The 20,226-nt window shown below is 37.8% G+C and overlaps 1 long non-coding RNA gene across 1 annotated transcript in view; it reads left to right on the forward strand.

Annotated features, from left to right (window-relative positions):
* LOC104972332 (uncharacterized) overlaps positions 1-20,226 on the forward strand; it is a 311,320-nt gene that overhangs the window by 99,370 nt on the left and 191,724 nt on the right. Inside the window, exon 3 of the long non-coding RNA XR_806498.4 lies at positions 4,586-4,761. This is a non-coding gene — a long non-coding RNA (uncharacterized lncRNA). The remainder of the gene's footprint in view (positions 1-4,585; positions 4,762-20,226) is intronic.

Genomic DNA, 20,226 nt, shown 5'->3' on the forward strand with positions numbered 1-20,226 from the left:
TGTTTAGATCTTTAATCCATTTTGAGTTTATTTTTGTGTATAGTGTTAGAAAGTGTTCTAGTTTCATTATTTTACAAGAGGTTGACCAGTTTTCCCAGCACCACTTGTTAAAGAGATTGTCTTTTCTCCATTGTATATTCTTGCCTCCTTTGTAAAGATAAGGTGTCCACAGGTGTGTGGGTTTATCCCTGGGCTTTCTATTTTGTTCCATTGATCTATATTTCTGTCCTTGTGCCAGTACCATACTGTCTTGATGACTGTGGCTTTGTAGTAGAGCCTGAAGTCAGGCAGGTTGATTCCTCCAGTTCCATTCTTCTTGTTCAAGATAGCTTTGGCTATTCAAGGTTTTTTGTATTTCCATACAAATTGTGAAATTATTTGTTCTAGCTCTGTGAAAAATACCGTTGGTAGCTTGATAGGGATTGCATTGAATCTATAGATTGCTTTGGGTAATATACCCATTTTCACTATATTGATTCTTCCAATCCCTGAACATGGTATATTTCTCCATCTGTTAGTGTCCTCTTTGATTTCTTTCACCAGTGTTTTATAGTTTTATATATATATAGGTCTTTAGTTTCTTTCAGTTCAGTTCAGCTCAGTCACTCAGTCATGTCTGACTCTTTGTGACCCCATGAATCACAGAATGCCAGGCCTCCCTGTCCATCACCAACTCCTGGAGTTCCTAAGTATTTTATTCTTTTCATTAATGGTGAATGGGATTGTTTCCTTAATTTCTCTTTCTATTTTCTCATTATTAGTACAAGCAATAAATGCTGAAGAGGATGTGGAGAAATGGGAACCCTCTTACACTGTTGGTGGGAATGCAAACTAGTACAGCCACTATGGAGAACAGTGTGGAGATTCCTTAGAAAACTGGAAATAGAACTGCCTTATGATCCAGCAATCCCACTGCTGGGCATACACACTGAGGAAACCAGAAGGGAAAGAGACACGTGTACCCCAATGTTCATCGCAGCACTGTTTATAATAGCCAGGACATGGAAGCAACCTAGATGTCCATCAGCAGATGAATGGATAAGAAAGCAGTGGTACATATACACAATGGAGTATTACTCAGCCATTAAAAAGAATACATTTGAATCAGTTCTAATGAGGTGGATGAAACTGGAGCCTATTATACAGAGTGAAGTAAGCCAGAAAGAAAAACACCAATACAGTATACTAATGCATATATATGGAATTTAGAAAGATGGTAACAATAACCCTGTATGCGAGACAGCAAAAGAGACACAGATGTATAGAACAGTCTTTTGGACTCTATGGGGGGTAGGGGGAATGATTTGGGAGAATGGCATTGAAACATGTATAATATCATATAGGAAACAAATTGCCAGTCCAGGTTCAATGCTTGGGGCTGGTGCACTGGGATGACCCAGAGGGATGGTATGGGGAGGGAGGTGGGAGGGGGGTTTCAGGATTGGGAACACGTGTACACCCCTGGCAGATTCATGTTGATGTATAGCAAAACCAGTACAATATTGTAAAGTAATTAGCCTCTAATTAAAATAAATACATTCTAAATTTAAAAAAATAAAATAATCACAATCTTGAAAAAAAAAAGTAGAAGCATCACTCTGTAAAACTCCACAGTACCTTTTTTTTTTTTTTCTATGTCCCTTCATCAGACACGACTGAGCAACTTCACTTCACTTTCACTAATCTGTCTCTCACAATAGACCAAGAGCATAATGAAAGCAAGCAAGGATTTGGGGGATTTTTCTTTTATATTCCTTAACACTTAGTGCAAAAATATGAAAATACATAATTCTGGCAAGGTTGTAGGTAAAAATTAAATCAATTACTTGGTTGGGAGGAATGGACATTGGGAAAGCTCCAAGGAAAACAATTTTTCAATATTTATCAAAATCCTTCAAAACATTCTTTCTCTTTTCTGTAATAAATTCATTTCTTAACATCCAATCTAAAGAAATAATCAGAAATTCAAGCAAAAGTTTTGTCAAATATGGTCATCTCCTACAATAGTAAAAAACTAGAAACCATCTAAATGTCCAACAACTGGGAAAATACTGGTAAATTATAGTATGTCATATTATGTGATCTTCTAAGTAAGCATGATCAAGAGCTTTTAATGATGTAGAAAAATTGCTTATAACATGAGTTAGTTTTTCCAGTTAAGTAGAAAATAATATCAACTATGTGACTAGTAACCAGAGAAGAGGAACTAACCAAAATGCATATCTTAAAGAGGTAGACCAAAGATTCATTTTAATTCTCTTGTTGGTATTGGCATGCCTTTTTCGTGGTTTTTGGAAGAGCATGCATTATATTATGTGTTATGGTCATGAAAGACACTTTAATTTTTTTAAGATTTTTTTTTGACATGAACCATTTTTAAAATCTTTATTGAGTTTGTTACAACATTGCTTCCATTTTATGTTTTGGCTGCAAGGCCTGTGGAAGCTTAGCTCCCTGACCAGGGATCAGACCCACAACCCTTGCACTGAATGGTGAAATCTTAACCACTGGACTGACAGGGAAGTTCCATGAAATACATTTTTCAAAAGATAATTTTTATTTTATTTTTTCATCAGTGTTAACCTTTGTTTTGTTATGAAATGCTTTGATTCAACAAATATTACTATGTTATCTACACTGCACTAGTCAAAAAGTCATTGGGGAAACCAGTGTGACAGGAAACCATCAGATAACATGTTTGCAGTCTCTCTAACATAAAGGCCCAAAAGGCATGCAAAATCATGTTAAGGGCTGATCATCTCTTGTGTGGACCATTATAACAAATTCTTACTGCATCTGTTGTCTCCTACTGTACACCCTTCAGTTTATTTTTTGCACTGTCATCAGAATGCTTTGCCTAAGCACAAATGTGGTCATGCCTTCTGTTTCCTAAGCTTACTTGTTTGCCCTTTGCTTGCAGCACTGATTCTCAACCATGAATGCTCAGCAGAATCCCTCTGGTGAATTTTTTTTTTTTAAGTCCAGTGCCACGTCTTTTCTCCTCACTGAGCCCCTCTCCCCTGGCCCTGCCAGGCTCCTGATGTAAGTGTTCTTGATTGGGGCGAAGATATCATTTTCTTAAAGCTACCCAGAATAATGACTGTGATTATGTTTCCAGTCCAATTTCTTACCACTTCCACCCTGAGCAGATTCTGGATTTCATGTCCTACCATCTCATAACTGTGTTTACCCGTGATTCTGTTTCACCCTGGAATGCACTTTCATCCCTTGTTCTTCTAGTCATCTTTTAAAATTTTGTTTAAATAATCCCCCACGAAGTAAACCTTCTCTGATACCTTAAGGCAGAGTTGGGTACCCCTATCTAATCTTCTCCAAAGAAGCCCCAACGTAGCCATGCCAAGAAGGATTAGGTTCTGTAGAGGGTGAACCAGTACAGAGATAGGAGGTGACAGAGGCTTTTGACATTTCAAAGCAGGACCATCACTCTAATGGAATCCTCAATATACTGGTAAATGTCGCTATAACTGTCTTCCTCTCACACTAGACTGGGAGTGTCTTGAAGGCAAGGATTTTGTCATGTTGTATTTCTTAGCACCTGGTCCAATGTCAAGAAGTTTGCAGGTATTCAAGCAATTATTTTCTGAGTAAATATAAGAAATAATCATTAATCCAGTGCATGATAAATGCCATATATATGGCACAGAACAAAATATGGTAGGGAATTGAAAGAGGCAAGTTTGCTGGGTGATGTTTTCATCTCATCATGGTATAATGGGAAGCTTTGGGCTCACACAGACTGTTGGGGATGAGTTGCTAGCTGTGTGATCAAGTTATCCAATCTTTCTAAACTTCCACTTCTCCTAGTGTAAGGGTGAAAAAACTTGATTTCACAGGGTTGTCTGGAACCCAAAATGTGCCTGGCAGATACAGGTGGTCCATGAATGTTGGCTGCTGTCTCTCTTCTTCACTGTTTACACCATAATTGTTAATTCTTTCTTGACAAGCTATATGCTTCTTGCAGGCAGAGACAGTATCTTACTCATTGGTGCTATTTCCTAGTATAGAACAATGAATTACACAAACCATGTGATCAATAAATAGTTTTGATTAAAGAAGAAACTACAGGTGGTAGAAGGTTGGGTTGCATTTGAATATATAGGAGGATGTAGCATGATGGTAAGAGGAAGTAATGCTGAGACTGAAAAAAGGTGAAGAATAAATAAAATGTGGAAACTATAACAATCTAGGCCCAGGCCCTAGAAAAAAAGTCAACTCAGTAAACTAGATGATTGAAAAAAGATTTAACAGATCTTGTGTATTTGATGTCATACCTATGAAGTCACTATCTAATTATGAAGTTATGAAGTTTTACACTTCATGAAAAGTTATGAAGATTTACTCCCACGTTTTGAAGTTTTGAAGATTTACACCCAAGTTTTCATCTAAGAGTTTCCAGTTTTCATTCTCACATGTAGACAGTTGATGGGAACTCAGTATTCTGCATGTAAATATTCATTTAATTCACTTATTGTTAGTATAGTATTTCTAACTTTAACTGTGCCTAACTTTTCCTGGTCTGAAGAATGTTTAACTGTTTTCATAGAACGAATCTTCTCTCTTACAGGATGGAAGCAGTAAAAGCATCCAACTGCACCAAGTGGAGAATGGGATAAGGCACAAACACTGCTATGTCAGAGCCTCAGGTGCAGCCAATACTTAATATTATCTGTAGTATAAATTGGCCTGTTTCTCAGCCTTCCCTGAAGTTGCTTTGAGAGCCAGGATGCTGGAGTCCAATGAGTAAGTTGACTCTTTTCTCTTTATGTTATCTTTTTAAAAATTGTGTGTGGTCTGTCTTCTCTTCCTTTTGGTCTTAAGTCTTAAAGTCCATCCTGTAGTTTCAGTAAGAATTCATGAGGGAGCAAAAGTAAATATCTGTTTTTATTGTGCCATTTTTATCTAGAAATCAGAAGAAATACATTTTATTAAATTATCTATTGTCAGAAAAAATCCAGAGATAGCAAAATTTAAACTACCACATCAATAAATAGTATGAAATAAGAGTTTATGGTACATATAAGAATAGTTAGTAAACTGGGAGCCTCCAAACATGAAAACTATGTGAACCTCGGGGGCATGAAGTTACAGGATGGACTATAAAGTGAAAATGTGGTAGTTGTTGGATATTTATAATGATGGGTTATTACAGTGGGGGTTTTCCAGACAGTAAGGGATTGGTTCACAGTGATTATCTCATATCATTTTGTGGGAAGGTGACTTCAATTTCTTTTACGATATTCAGGGGGGTTTATAAGAAATAACCTAAATTAAGTTTTCCTTATGTTCATGAAATAAGCTAGATTTTCATTTTCTTTATGTGACTTACACTGTTCTGTCCATGGCATTCTCAAGTTTGATCTCCATTTTATATTTAATTTTAACTCGGAGTAAAATAGAGCTGTGCTCTGTGAGTTTTCCCTGCTGTTGTTCAATTTAAGTAATAATTTGTGCTGATTCCTCTTACATTCTGTTATGTTTTCTGACAGTCTTGGTTTCCAAAGTTGTGAATCTTTTTTTTAAAAAACTGACTTTATGGATATCTTAGTGATCGGCTGAGAGAGGTTGTCTTAGAATCTTCTTGTCAGAGATCATTCTGAACTGGAAACTATTAATTTTGTCTAGAAAACTGTGTGATGTAATTGGGGGAAAACTAGAGCTGGGGATGCTGGCCTTGGATATTATATTCCTTAAGAGAAAAAGCTTTTTACATTTCAAATAATGGCTTTTCCCATCACCTGAGACCTATATGATTATGTACAGGTCACCACACATCACAGGTGTTCTATGAATGTGCGTAGGCAGCTACTTTTCTGAAAGCTTTTCTTATAGCAAAAGTCCTTAAAAGAGATGTCTGTACATACTTTATCATGCTCACTCCCTGGGTGATACCATTTACCCCATGACTCTAAAATGTTATCACAAAGAAAATGGGTCCAAAACTTATAACTGTCTCTGACCTATTCTTTAACCCTGGCCTCATTTACCTACTGCTTTTGATGTCTAGCAGGCATCTCAGAAAAGAAGCCTTAGTCACATCCTCCCCGTTCCTCTCCAGGTTGTTTCTGTCTCAGTGGATGACTCTGCATTTACTCTGTGTTGCTCAGGCCCAGCTTTTTTAAATTGAGTTATAATTGACATAATGCTAAATTAGTTTCTGGTGTGCAACTATAATGATTAAATGTATATACTGTGAAGCGATTGTGAAGCAGTCACCACAAGTCTAGTAAACATCCATCATCACACATAACAAATGAGCCTCTTTCTCATAAAATCTGGGCCCTTTTCAAACAGCATCATCTGTCCCAGGCCCTAGGGACAGATGAATTGTTTCTCATTCACCACAGCCCCATTAGTCTCATGGGCATGAGCCCTATTGGTTTACAAGCTAGATGTTTTGGGGCTTCACCTCTCAGGGGAAGGTCCTAAAAGTTGAGTTGCTTAATGTGTGGGATGAAGCCGTTTGTCCTCAGGTAGAAGTTTCAGGTTTGAGTTCCTTCCTGACTCTGCCTGGCAATGCTGGGTGGTGGCGATTTTGGTGAGATTAAGGTCTCAGCCTTTTCTAACTACTTCCATGTATTTGAGCTTTTTTCTCTTTGACCAGATATGGATTTGCTCTGTGAATTTCTTAGATTTTCTCCCCCACTCCATAGGATAGTTTTCCATATGTAACTGTACATTTAGTGTAACTATGGGAAGAGGTGAGTTCGAGACCTCTTTACCTCACCATCTTGAGCCAGAACCTAAGGTACTCATTATATAAAGATAGTTTAATAATGGTTTCCTGTCATATGTGTTTGCTGCTTGAGTGTGGGACTCTGCCATGATTATTCCTGATCCACTTCTAAAACCATAGACTGATTTTTGTGTATTCAGATGGGTAAAAGTTAATCTGACACATGTCAGATTATTGTGGTATGGTTTTAAATTTGTATTTCCTTGATTAGTAATATTGAGCATCTTTTCATGTACCTCTCAGCCATCTGTGTGCTTTCTTTGGAAAAAATGTCTGTTCAGATAGTCTCATTTTTTAAATTGGCTTGTGTTTTTTCTGTTGAGCTGTATGCATTCTTTATATATCAGAAACACTTCTTGTAAGTGCTGTGACTATGAGGTTTCTCAGGAAGCCCCATGAGCCGTGCTTGGTCCTGGTACTTTCCATTTCCCATCACGGATGGTTCTCGCAACACATCCAGTTTACTCAGTGTTCTGTGGGCCTCTGCTTTGAATGGGATGTCACCGGAGAGCCTGTCACAGGCACTCTCTTCTTCCCACCCTACAAGGAGCAGGTAATGTGTTACAATAAATTCTACTGTTAGCCAATGGTAAAACAAAAATGATTTTCTCATCCTTAAAAGGGAAGCCATCTGGATGGAGAAGGAAGGGAAGGACTCCCTTCCTCACGGAGCCTGGAACCCACTGCACTGAGGCCCATAAGAGAAGCCCTGATGTGTCACTCGCCTCCCACACATCCCCAAATGGTTTTCTTAAATTTGCAAAGCAGACATCTTTCATTTTCTTTTCCAAGAAATTAAGTTTTAAAGGTCAACGATATTGGAGAGAATTTAAGGGTTCTTGAGTAGCTGCTTCTTGAAAGAAGAAAAGCAGTCTTACATTTTTGTCTTTGGAAATACATTTCTTGTCTTTTCTTATGTCTTCTGTATCTCAGATGCTTGACTTCTGAGCAAACCTAAGGCTAATAGGGGCCAGGTTAGTTCAACATTAGAGTGTGTGGAAATACTTCTACTTTCTTATAGTATGATATTTTTCCGCAAATGCTATAAATTTCTAATAGAGAAGAAAAAAGCAACAGGAGAAAGATTACCTAGTAAAACTTCAATTAGCTTTATAAAATTCTTTTTGGTAAGACTTGCTGGTATAATTGCTGTTTGAGAAATTTAGGAAGAGGGTCAGAATTGAAAACATAAATAAATATTTCAGTAGAGTCCAAGGTAACTAATCTGTATTCCTTAGCTCTGTGAAGCCAGATTAAAGCAAAGCCTGGAGTTGACATAATTAATCCAGAACTTTGAGATACCACTGTCGAATATTGATCACATTTTTCCAGAAAAATTCAGATTGTCTCATCACCAAGAATACTAGAATGGCAAGCTAGCAATAATGCAAAGTCCAGACTACTTTCTCACTTTACTTCAAATCTTAAATAAACCCAACTCTCACTACAATCACTCTCTGCTCAGCCTCACACCCGCCTGAGATCTTTGTGACTTGAACTCTCTCTCAGTCACTGTGAAGCCCACAAGGACACAGATTTAGACACATGACCAATGCTTCCCTAAATTGCCCATCAAGAGTCTCACCCTAGAAAACCCAGAACTTCGAGGATGAGAGAACTGAAGTCCCCACCCTCCCCCCAACCAAAGATAAGGGGAAGCAGAGAATCTGAGTTCATTGAGGCAAGTTGAGAGGAGCAGCCCTTCCTATCATATCCCTGGCTCACAACCCCAAGAAAGGCAATCACTGCTGTGAACCAAACTCTTGAAATTTTATTGGCCACTATGGTAATCGGTTGAACTTTGCAAATAAAGGGGTAAAAAATTCAGTATATGTGAGGGCGATCTCTCTTCCCTATTTTTTTAATGCAATTACTAAAAGAATAATGAGGGGAAAAAAAGGACAGAGGGAGTTGTTTTTCCCTTGAGTAGCTGAGTTATTCTATTGTATATCTTTCTTTCCTCCCTCTTCTCTCCTCCCCACCCTCCCCTACACTCTTTGACTCCCATATTACCTCCAAAATAGAATGGCTGTCCGAGGTTTGCTCTGGACAGGAATGCTCTGTCTTGTTTGCGTTCCCTCCCTGTTTGTCTGTTTTTATTTTGAGAAGGCTAACAAGTTAACCTGTGCCAATCTGTTTCACTAGGGAATTGCTTTGAGATTTTAAGATGGAGTGCCAGCTTGGAATAAAAACATTCTGTGAATACTTCTCCCCATGGTTATTTTTCTCTTGAGAACCTCAGTTACAAGTGTTAGTTGATCTAGAACAAGTCTAAATAGTGTAACAATTTTAATTTTAGCTTTCACATAATTATATTTATATATGACTCTTGTTTGAACTATCTTTAATTTGCTATAGTTTATAAATATTAGCCCAATGTACCAATATCCTTTGACTCTCTCATATGAACATAATACTGAATTAGGTTTGAGAGAATATGAAATAATCCTGTGTCTAATGAAATGATAACCTAGTTTGGAAGATTAAACACACAGATCAGTAAATAAGACACAATAGTAATCATAACCACCATGAGGGTAGAAAACAAAATCTGAAAACATTAGTCATCTGAGGAAGAGAGTTTTTTTTTTTTTTTTCCATGTAGGATTGTTAAGTTTTCATAAAGAGGGTGGACTTAGCACAGAATCTTGATGAACTAATGAAATGCCAGTAGCAAAGTTTATACCAATGGTTAGTCCTGATGATGAGAATGACAGGAACGGCAGGAGAAATTGGAAAATAATACATATGCTCAAACTTGAATCTGTCAATACTACCTCTGGAGTATTCTCAGCTTAACATATAATGGACCGTGCCCTGTCCAGACCCTTCACTGGCTCCTTGATGCTTGTGGGATAAAGGGAACGTGATTTCATGTGACTCCCCAGACCCTTCATGCCTGGGAGTCTGCCTCTGCCCCAGAGTAGTGTTTTGTCATAAATGGCAGCCCACTCCAGTATCGTTGCCTGGAGAATCCCATGGACAGAGGAGCCTGGCAAGCTACAGTCCTTGGGGTTGCAAGAGTCGGACACGACTTAGTGACTAAAGAGAGAGAGACGTGAAGAGTAAGTGGTGCTACTGGATGAGAAGCTCAAGAAAATTTTTAAATGTGAAAACTGATGTAAAGTAAATGTAATACAAGGAATGGGAATTGCACTTGACTTTACCCTGAGTGACTCAGAAAATGGTGGTAGTCATTTATAAAGCAAACTGGAAGAAAGACAGTTGAATCAGGAAAAAGGATCATTTTGCATTTCTATTTGAGGAACTTACAAAATTACCAGGTAAAAACTTCTCTCATGTGGTTGATAGTTGGGGCCCAGAACTCTGCAGAGTAAAAGTAGATTTTAAAATTGAATTTTGATAATGTTAGGCATAATGGTAAAAGAGGAATCCACACAAATTATTAACATTGACAAAATTATGGAGAAAGTAGTGCCAGATATCCTTTGGACATTTTATAATGTGAACAGTTCAGTTCAGTACCTCAGTCGTGTCTGACTCTTTGCGACCCCATGAATTGCAGCACGCCAGACCTCCCTGTCCATCACCAACTGCCCTGGAGTTTAGTCAAACTCATGTCCATCAAGGTGGTGATGCCATCCAGCCATCTCATCCTCTGTTGTCCCCTTCTCCTCCTGCCCCCAATCCCTCCCAGCATCAGGGTCTTTTCCAATGAGTCATCTCTTCGCATGAGGTGGCCAAAGTATTGGAGTTTCAGCTTCAGCATCAGTCTTTCCAGTAAACACCTGGGACTGGTCTCCTTTAGGATGGGCTGGCTGGATCTCCTTGCAGCCCAAGGGACTCTCAAGAGTCTTCTCCAACATCACAGTTCAAAAGCATCAGTTCTTCAGCGCTCAGCTTTCTTCACAGTCCAACTCTCACATCCATACATGACCACTGAAAAAACCATAGCCTTGACTAGATGGACCTTTGTTGGCAACGTAATATCTCTGCTTTTCAATATGCTATCTAGGTTGGGCATAACTTTCCTTCCAAGGAGTAAGCATCTTTGAATTTCATGGCTGCAGTCACCATCTTCAGTGATTTTGGAGCCCCCCAAAATAAAGTCTGACACTGTTTCCACTGTTTTCCCATCTATTTCCCATGAAGTGATGGGACCAGATGCCATGATCTTATTTTTCTGAATGTTGGGCTTTAAGCGAACTTTTTCACTCTCCTCTTTCACTTTCATCAAGAGGCTTTTTAGTTCCTCTTCACTTTCTGCCATAAGGGTGGTGTCATCTGCATATCTGAGGTTATGATATTTCTCCTAGCAATATTGATTCCAGCTTGTGCTTTTTCCAGCCCAGTGTTTCTCATGATGTACTCTGCATATAAGTTAAATAAGCAGAGTAATAATATACAGTCTTGACGTACTCCTTTTCCTATTTGGAACCAGTCTGTTGTTCCATGTCCAACAGCTAGTAGGTTGGTATAAGAGGCAGCCAGAAAGAGGCTCCTTATCAGAGAATATGGCTCTAACAAGCCTCTTCAAACTAGAATTGTATACACATGCACATGCCGCTACACACATTCTTATTATACAGCACACCTATTCCACTTTCCATTTCCCTATCCTGCTTGATTCTTCATAGCACTTTCCACCATCACTTATTTATTCTTAATGTTTATGATAAATATCTCCCCCTCATGAAAATAGGGAATTTATTTCAATTTTGCTGTATTTCTTCTCCATATGGAGGGATTTAAATAGGGCTTGTTGAAATAGATGAATATAAAATAAAGGTACAAACTCACATGGTGCTTAGACATTTTGTTACAATAGTGAGCATTTAATATTTGGAAATGGAGAAAAATAAATGATGCACTTTGGATTCTGGAAGGAGGAATTCTTAGGAATTTTCAGACCCATTGCTAAAAGATGGGTCTAAGAAACCCAATTAAGTTAAGAGGCAATAGTCTAGAAGGGGTTATAGTCTCATAGAAAAAGGAGAGTGAGGGATCTGAGAATGCAGGGAAAGGAGGCAACTAGTGTTTTGCAAGCATCAAAATGGGAAAGGAATCATGATGGAGATTGCAGTTAGCGACAAGGAATTTCAAATTCTAGGTCCTGTCTTAGTTCCTTTTTCCTCTCTCCGGTGATTTATTTTCTATCCACCCCTGTGACTTCAGTTGTCATCCAGATGAAATATATTGAGTGTCTAGCTCTAAAGAATTCAGTGAAATTTAGCTATCACCTTTTCAGTATTATGATTTGTTTTATATGCAAAGGCCTCCCACGCAAGTTTTCTGAAGTCCTTAGATAGCTCCAGATTTATCATTCCAATGCTGACCTCAGGCATCTCAGACTTAACTTGTTCAAAACAGAATTTATCAGTCCTTCTTCAAGGAAAAGCTTTTGTACTTTTCCTTTGCTGCAGTAAAGTGTATTGTAAATCCACTCTTACATGTTAAAACAAAGTCATCAATTACCGTCTCCTTTTGGTCACGGTCCCATCCAGTCACCATGTCCTGCTAATTCCTATTCAGAAATATGCTTAAAAGCTGATGTCCACTCATCCTGCTACCTCTTTATCTTTAGCATAGGTAAAGAGGTAGCAATTACTCCCTTAAGCTATTAGAGGAGCCTTCTGTTCTACTCTTCAGCTGTTTGTGTCTAGACTGTTGACTACACTGTTGCCATTGCTATTTTTTCCAAAACTACAATCATGCCACCAACATTGAGCATATCTCTTGGTTCCTAATTCACCTCAGGATCCAGCTGTCCATTCTTTTACTAGGTACTGCACATTGCACTGAAGCATGAGTTAGCATGCTGGGTAAGACAGTTGAAATCTACCGTTCTCTCCTGGCTCCCATCGCTTCGTGATCATATACGTGGCACTTCACCGCCATGTTCATTTTTCCTTCCATACTGGGTTATTACCATCTAGGAGTATTCCAGGCTTTTTCACAGTTTCCTGTTTCTGTCCATACTGATCCCATAATCTAGGAAATCATACCTCAGTTCAGCTCAGTCGCTCAGCCATGTCTGACTCCTTGTGATCCCATGGACTGCAGCATGCCAGGCTCCCTGTCAATTGCCAATTCCTGGAGTTTACCCAAACTCATGTCCATTGAGTCGGTGATGCCATCCAACCATCTCATCCTCTGTTGTCCCCTTCTCCTCTTGCCCTCAATCTTTCTCAGCATCAAGGTCTTTTCAAATGAGTCAGTTCTTTGCATCAGGTGGCCAAAGTATTGGCGACATTCACTCTTGCCATCTCCTGTTCGACCACTTCCAATTTGTCTTGATTCATGAACCTAACATTCCAGGTTCCTATGCAATATTTGCTCTTTACAGCATCAGACCTTGCTTCCATCACCAGTCAGAACATCCACAACTGGGTGTTGTTTTTGCTTTGGGTCTGTCTCTTCATTCTTTCTGGAATTTTTTCTCCACTGATCTCCAGTAGCATGTTGGGCACCTACTGACCTGGGGAGTTCATCTTTCAGTGTCCCATCTTTTTGCCTTTTCATACTGTTCATGGGGTCCTCAAGGCAAGAATACTGAAATAATACCTACCAACCCTCAAATGATAAACCTCCCAAATGCCTTTCCTTCTCTGAAACATGTGTATGTCCATGGCCAAAATATTTCCTCTTACCTGTCCTAAGACTCTGCTTACATTATTATATTATGAATATTATTACAGTATTTATGTTTATTTTTTTCTTTTCCATTTCTTGTTACTTCCTGTGAAAGTCTAAAGCATAATACAATGCTTGGCACTTTCTATACACAGAATGAGTGTGAAGCATGTTCTGCCAGGCCTTTGAGTATTATGGAGACGGGACGAAGTACAAGCACAGATTTTGGAGGGAAACAAACTTAACTAGAATTCTTAAGTCAAAAATTTCAATACATTGCTCAGGTGCTGCATTACAGATAAACTAGTATTTATAAAAAAATTTTTTTGTTGTTGTAGAACATGAGCAATCATTTAATATCCTTTATAAAAGAAACTTACTATAATGGAAAACTTTAAGCAATACTTGGAATCAAAGAGAATAATGTTATGAACCTCCTATTACCAGTATGTCTAATCTTCTCATCTATACCCTGTCTGTTTTCCTCCTCTCCTTATGAACTATTCTGATGCAAATCCTAAACTTCATCACATTTAATCCATTAATAACATTATTTATACATAACTTATTATGTATCACTGAAAGATAAATGTTCTCTATTTTTATAAGACCTTACAATGTCTCAGATTTCTTAATGTCATCATTCAGTTCAAATTTTCCCAATTATTTCTAAATGAGCAAGTGCTTTTTAAACAGCTAGCTTGTATGAGCTATATTCATATGAACAGATATTAATGTGCCTATGAATAACATGAGAATCATGTTAAAATGCAGATTCTGAGTCAGTAGGTCTAGGTCAAGGCCTGAGAGTCTGTATTTCTAACAAGCTTCCTCCTATCTAGTGCCAGAGCTGTGTAGGCCACACTTAGAGACGTGATTGTAGAGCATCTCACATTTAGGATGTTTCTAATTTCATCTTCATGATGTCATTTGCCATGTTCCTCTGTACTTCGTGATATCATGTAAACTCACAGTTATATCTAGAATTGTAGTTCTCAAACTTGGTTACACAACAGCATCACCAAGGAACTTAACAAAATCTTCATGTCCAAGTCATCTCCAGACAAGATACTCGGAATAAAAGTCTTTGATTCTTTTATTGACCAGGTTTTAGAACAGTGAGTTATCTCCCAATCATCTTCCAAAAGATTTTATTTGAATATACTTTAAATATATTAATGTATCTGTATCTATACGTTTAGATGTACATATAAAGCCTGAATTCTTAGTGGAAGAAGTATATATTCTGTAATATATATTGTATATTGATGTATTGATGAATCATTTATGTGTAAAATAGGTTGCTTCTGGTGGTGGGTTTTCCTTTTTGTTGTTCTGTGTCCTGTCAGGAACAGTAAAAGCATAGGAGTCTTGGTGAAAATGTGCCATCAGTAGCAGAAAGTACATTTTAAGACTTGGCCCTGACATCTCTGCCAAGGTCTGACCTTCCCAAGCCTGGCCTTCTGCCTCTCCAGCTGCAAGCGTGGTCGTCCCCGCTGAATCCCTGGGGCCTGTGCATGGCTGCGCAGGCGTGCCTCTCCACTGTGACCTGCAGGATAAGGAAATTATTTTCCATGTGCCTGAAGCTCTCCTCGCCCCTCTCCCCTGTTAGGCTAAGTTTACACTTCTATCAGGGACAGAAAATTTTTCTTCTAAAATAATGCTGTTTTCAGTTCTGTAAAATTCTTTGAGGCAAGAAAATAGAGGGACTTGATCGCTGGCAGGAAATAGAGAAATTGGCAAATGTGGAGAACAAAATTAACTACTTTTTATTCTGTCATTTATTGTCATTGATGCGTCTTGTTTACTTTTTCGCTTTCTTAATAAAGCTGTAAAAAGTATTTACATTATAAACCCAGTATTAAGCTTAACCTTGTAGAAAAAAACTAGAAATTTTCTGGATGTGGATGGCTAAACATATGTGTAAACCACTGAAGATTTACAGTTAATCTGAAAACTTAGAGACATTTTCTTATGTGCATTTGTCCATAGAGGGGTTAAAAATTTTAATCTACAATCTGTCTACTACTCAGAGGTAGTATTTAAGCAATGTGCTTCAAATGAAAATCATCTCCTCAAACATAACAACTGATTTCAAGTGGGTTTTTTGTAACTGTTTTTCTACAGAATGGAATTTTAAGCATAAAACCTATGGAGTGGGGTGCCATTGCCTTATCCACTATTCAAGATCAGGGTACTTTTGAAATTTCATGTAAACTAGCTCTCATTTTTCAAACTCAGAAGCTTAAAATACAATGAAAGCTAAAAATATTGCCAGAGAATGAAATACACTATATGGTTGTCTGGAGGCTAAATTTTGTTTTCAACTGCTCTTGTTGATTTATATCTATTATACTCTCACCATGATGTCATGAAATACATTGTGAGGAGTGGGTACTTTAATAAAAGTTTAAGTGGTTTTATAATTATGATTAGACTAACACTTCATAAATTACAAAATATATTGAATGTATATATGCTTATACACCAACTCAAAAACTCATTCATTCCTTATAATACCCCTGGGAGACAAGTACTATTATTATGATACTTTTTTTGAGATAGAAACTGAGGCTCAGAAGAATAAAGGCTCATGGCTGGAAGTCAATCTTTTGGAAACTAGAGCTCAGGTTTTCTGATTGCAGATTTTGGTATGCTTTTTTTATGCATAGATTAGATCCAGATGAGGTCTGACTGAGAGGCATAACTAGGTTTAGGACTAGTCATGTACTGATTAAATAATCAAAAGTGATTTGCTAATGATGTATAATATACATAATGTACATTTAAGATAATGACATTTAACAAATTAAAGTATCTTTACTTCTTTAATCTTATTTTAACCTTCCAAGAAATCTGAGTTAACAACTTTAACACCCAACTGACGGATGAATAAACAGAGGTCTAATGAAGTTATGGAACTCATTCAAAATTGTTAATTTGCATTGTGACAAAGCCAGAAAAAGACTCATTCTTTCTGAGGTTTCAAAGGAACTCTGTCCACTGGAACCTCTTCATTTGCAAATACTTATCTAGCCTAAAATTTACCGACAAGTTCTGAGCTAGTGACTTGCAATTATCTTTGGACTACAGAGCTGTTTAAACTTCTATGGGGGAAAAATGCATATAAAAAAAGTAAAATTTTTCTTCTAAAAAGGAAAAAACCCAAAATCTTACATATATTTGTAATTTGTAATAATACAAATTTGCCACACTATTTTATGTGTACTGCTACCCTATTCATTGATTTAACACTATAGCCCAATATTTAGCCATAAAGCAAATGATGAAATAAACATTTGGTGCAAATGAGAACTGACATCATTTGTTTCCAAAGGTAAGGATGTTGATCTGCTTACAAATTACCCTCTGAGAAACATCTTACATCATTAAGACTTGTTATACTTCCAGAATTTTCTCTCAGATGGATTTTGCACAGAGAAATTGAACATACTGTGCAGTTGAGTCCCCAGGGCCTCATGAGCCACACAGCTGTGAAAAGCTCTTCTCTTGAAGTGAATTGGGCTGAAGTAGAAAGGTTTATTTAGGCTCTTCTATGAGATAATTCAGGAGGGAAGTAGTTTCCGGCCCAATTATTACCGGCTGAGTTCAGATATCTGTCTTGATACCTCCATGTAAGGGAAGACTATCTGGATATCTGATGCTTAATGGAAATTGGGGAGGAGGGCTCTGATATTTAAAAAGAAAAATACTCATCTAGGTCTCACACTAAGCTTTTAGGCACTTTTGCTCTGATAGAAGGAAGAAACTCCATTGCTCAGAGTGACACCAAAGATTCAGTGTGAATCAAATGTGTTTTGATGATTCTAAAAGTCTGCTGGAAGCTTTAGACAGTCCATCAGCAAGCTAGCCATGTGACCAACCAGAGGTGACTTCAGAACTGCCAGTTTCCCAAACAGGGAAGGCTTCCAAAGAGCCATATGCCACTAGAAACGTCTGTCACAATTTAGCATCTGAATGTAATGCTTGCTTTCCAGCTTAAGGAAATGGCAAATGCTTTTGCTTCCTACTGGAATTCTCTCTGCATTCAATTAAATTATGTTATTTAGTGGCCAGTGGGTACAATGACTAGTTATATATATAAAAATTATGTCACTAGAAAACAAGATCCTAAACTTCAGCACATAACTTTGTTGAAACAGAGCAGTGTTACGGTATTTACTTGCTCTAAACCTTCCCAGTCCCCTCAAAGTCTTAATTCTTAAATAGTGAAACCCAGGCATAAAAAGATACTAAAATATCATGCATATATGTACAAAATACATATCTCTGTGCTTCCAGGGCTGTTTGCATGTTAACAGAGACCAAGAAACCATAAGTGAAAATAATGACACTCTAGGGAATTACCTTCAGGCACCAGTGAGCAGGAGAGAGAAGTATATTTTAGGGCCCCTGGGCCCTGTTCACCCAGAAATCATACCATCAACAGATGACTTAATCCAGCTTTATGTAAGTTTGGTTCCTAGATTGGGACTACTAGGTCTGAATGCCTACAAAAAATAATAATAATATGATAGAAAAAGACAATCAGGAGGTATAGATTACTTTCTGATAAATGACAAGCCTTATGAATTAAAATGGCCTTCTTGGCTGACAAAGCTGAGCACTCAGTGGTCACAGTAGTCTATCCCAGAGGTATGTGTGCCTGTCACAAAAGGAACATTTTTTTTTTTTTTTTTTGAGTAGAAAGTGAACATATTAACTATTGCTACAGTGGAAAGTGCTATGAGCATGAAATGTAGGGCAAAAGTATAAAAAACAAAAAGTAATAAAATGTAAGGCATTAATATAACTAAAAGAAATAATTAAAGGAAAAATTGAAATAATTTTTTAAAGTTCCTAGCTATTCTAATGCATGTTTCTATTGTTAGGAAAGGGGAGAAAGTTGTTTGTGATCTTCATATTTAAGGATGTTTCCTGACCCACTCTCAGTGAGATATAGATGTTACATTGTAAAATTATCCCCTGCCAAAAACTGAACAAACCTCACATTCTTAACCAAAATACCTTGTAATCTGCTGCCAAATAGTGACAGAGACAGACAGAAACACCTGCAAAGCAATTTCTCCATGCATAAGTCAAGTTTTTGTTTAAGGATCAAGCCTGTTGATTGAATTCTATTTCATAATACACTCAATTGACTACCATTGAGATATATTCACTATGCAAATAAAACTGGGGGAAAAGAGGAATTTTCAGGATAGCTAGAAAAAGTACTTGGGAGCAAGGATTAGGAATAGAATTTCACTGAACAGAGTAAATAAAGAGTTGGAATACTCAGAGGTTTTCCAGTGCTATGTGATATTTTTCTTCCTAACTAGTTCTCTGCAATATTCTTATTTGCATAGGTAAATAGTGGACCATATTTAAATGTAAAATGTTACTAAATTAAGTCATATTTTTAAGCCTTGATAATACAGTATTAATGTTGTGGAGGAGAAACTCCACTCCATTTTCCCAATGTGCTTTTGCTGCTAAGTCACTTCAGTCGGGTCTGACTTGTGCGACCCCATAGATGGCAGCCCACCAGGCTCCCCTGTCCCTGGGATTCTCCAGGCAAGAACACTGGAGTGGGTTGCCATTTCCTTCTCCAATGCACGAAAGTGAAAAGTGAAAGTCAAGTCGCTCAGTCATGTCCGACTCTTAGCGACCCCATGGACTGCAGCCTACCAGGCTCCTCCGTCCATGGGGTTTTCCAGGCAAGAGGACTGGAGTGGGGTGCCATTGCCTTCTCTGCCAATGTGCTTTTAGGAAAGCTGAAATATATGGCACCATTAGGAATTACGGCAATATACTTCATGCAGGTTGAACAAAATGTATTTGAACCTAAGGAAAAAGATATACTGGGAACCTGTATCACATTAGCTAAGATGAAATGCTCCAATTTTTACCTCCATACACATCTAAAATTGGGGGTAAACTTTAGGCCTCCGTTAAATAACCTAATTGGTTAACACAATTACAGACATAGCTCATGTTCTGTTGCTCATGCCAGACTCTTAAGGGAGTAATAAAATTAGTTTAAGACAGAGGGATAAAAGGCGTTCTGAAGGTTAATGAAGCCAAGGGTAGCAAAAAAGGAAGATGTCAGTTCTGGCACACCAGCTGTGTATTTCAAGTACATGAGCAGCTGCCTCCTGTCTGTCAGCCTAGGACTATTAAATTTGTCAAAGCAACAGCACCTAATGGAGCTTTAGTTTTTTTTCTCCAATAGAAGGACCATTTCTTTGAAAAAATTTTGTTTTTTTAAAAGAATTTTTTTAATTTAATTTTATTTATTTTAATTAGAGGCTAATTACTTTACAGTATTGTATTGGTTTTGCCATACATCAGCATGAATCCGCCACGGGTGTACACGTGTTCCCAATCCTGAGAATTCTTAAGTTCATGGAAAACTCATACTTTTAAAGACCTAGTTTCCTTTATACATCCTACACTTAGACCTTCTGTTTATTGCTATCATCAAGTCTGATTATAAAATCCTGAACAAATCTGAGTATAGATGTTTGGGAAAAACCCATTTATAGTGCCAACTATAAGGGACTACTCAAGTATAGAAGATGCAAAAGCCCAGCATGAACAGACTGTGAGATCCCTGAGGGCTGAGAAAGACAGCATAGCCAGGAGAATCACAAAGTCAATGAGTAAACCAGATACAGCCACAGAGGAAGAGCTGGGAATTGGGAACCAGGTACCTGAGCTCCCTTTACCAAACAGAAACAAGTCCCATTGACACTGGCCCATGATCCTGTTCCCTTCAACACTGGTACTAATATGCTAGGATAGATTGGCTGTCTTTGCAATTATTACCCTCTATTACTGACTAGCTGATAAAAATTCCAATATAGATTCTGTAT

Source organism: Bos taurus, chromosome 5, assembly GCF_002263795.3.
Source record: "Bos taurus isolate L1 Dominette 01449 registration number 42190680 breed Hereford chromosome 5, ARS-UCD2.0, whole genome shotgun sequence".
NCBI lineage: Eukaryota > Metazoa > Chordata > Mammalia > Artiodactyla > Bovidae > Bos > Bos taurus.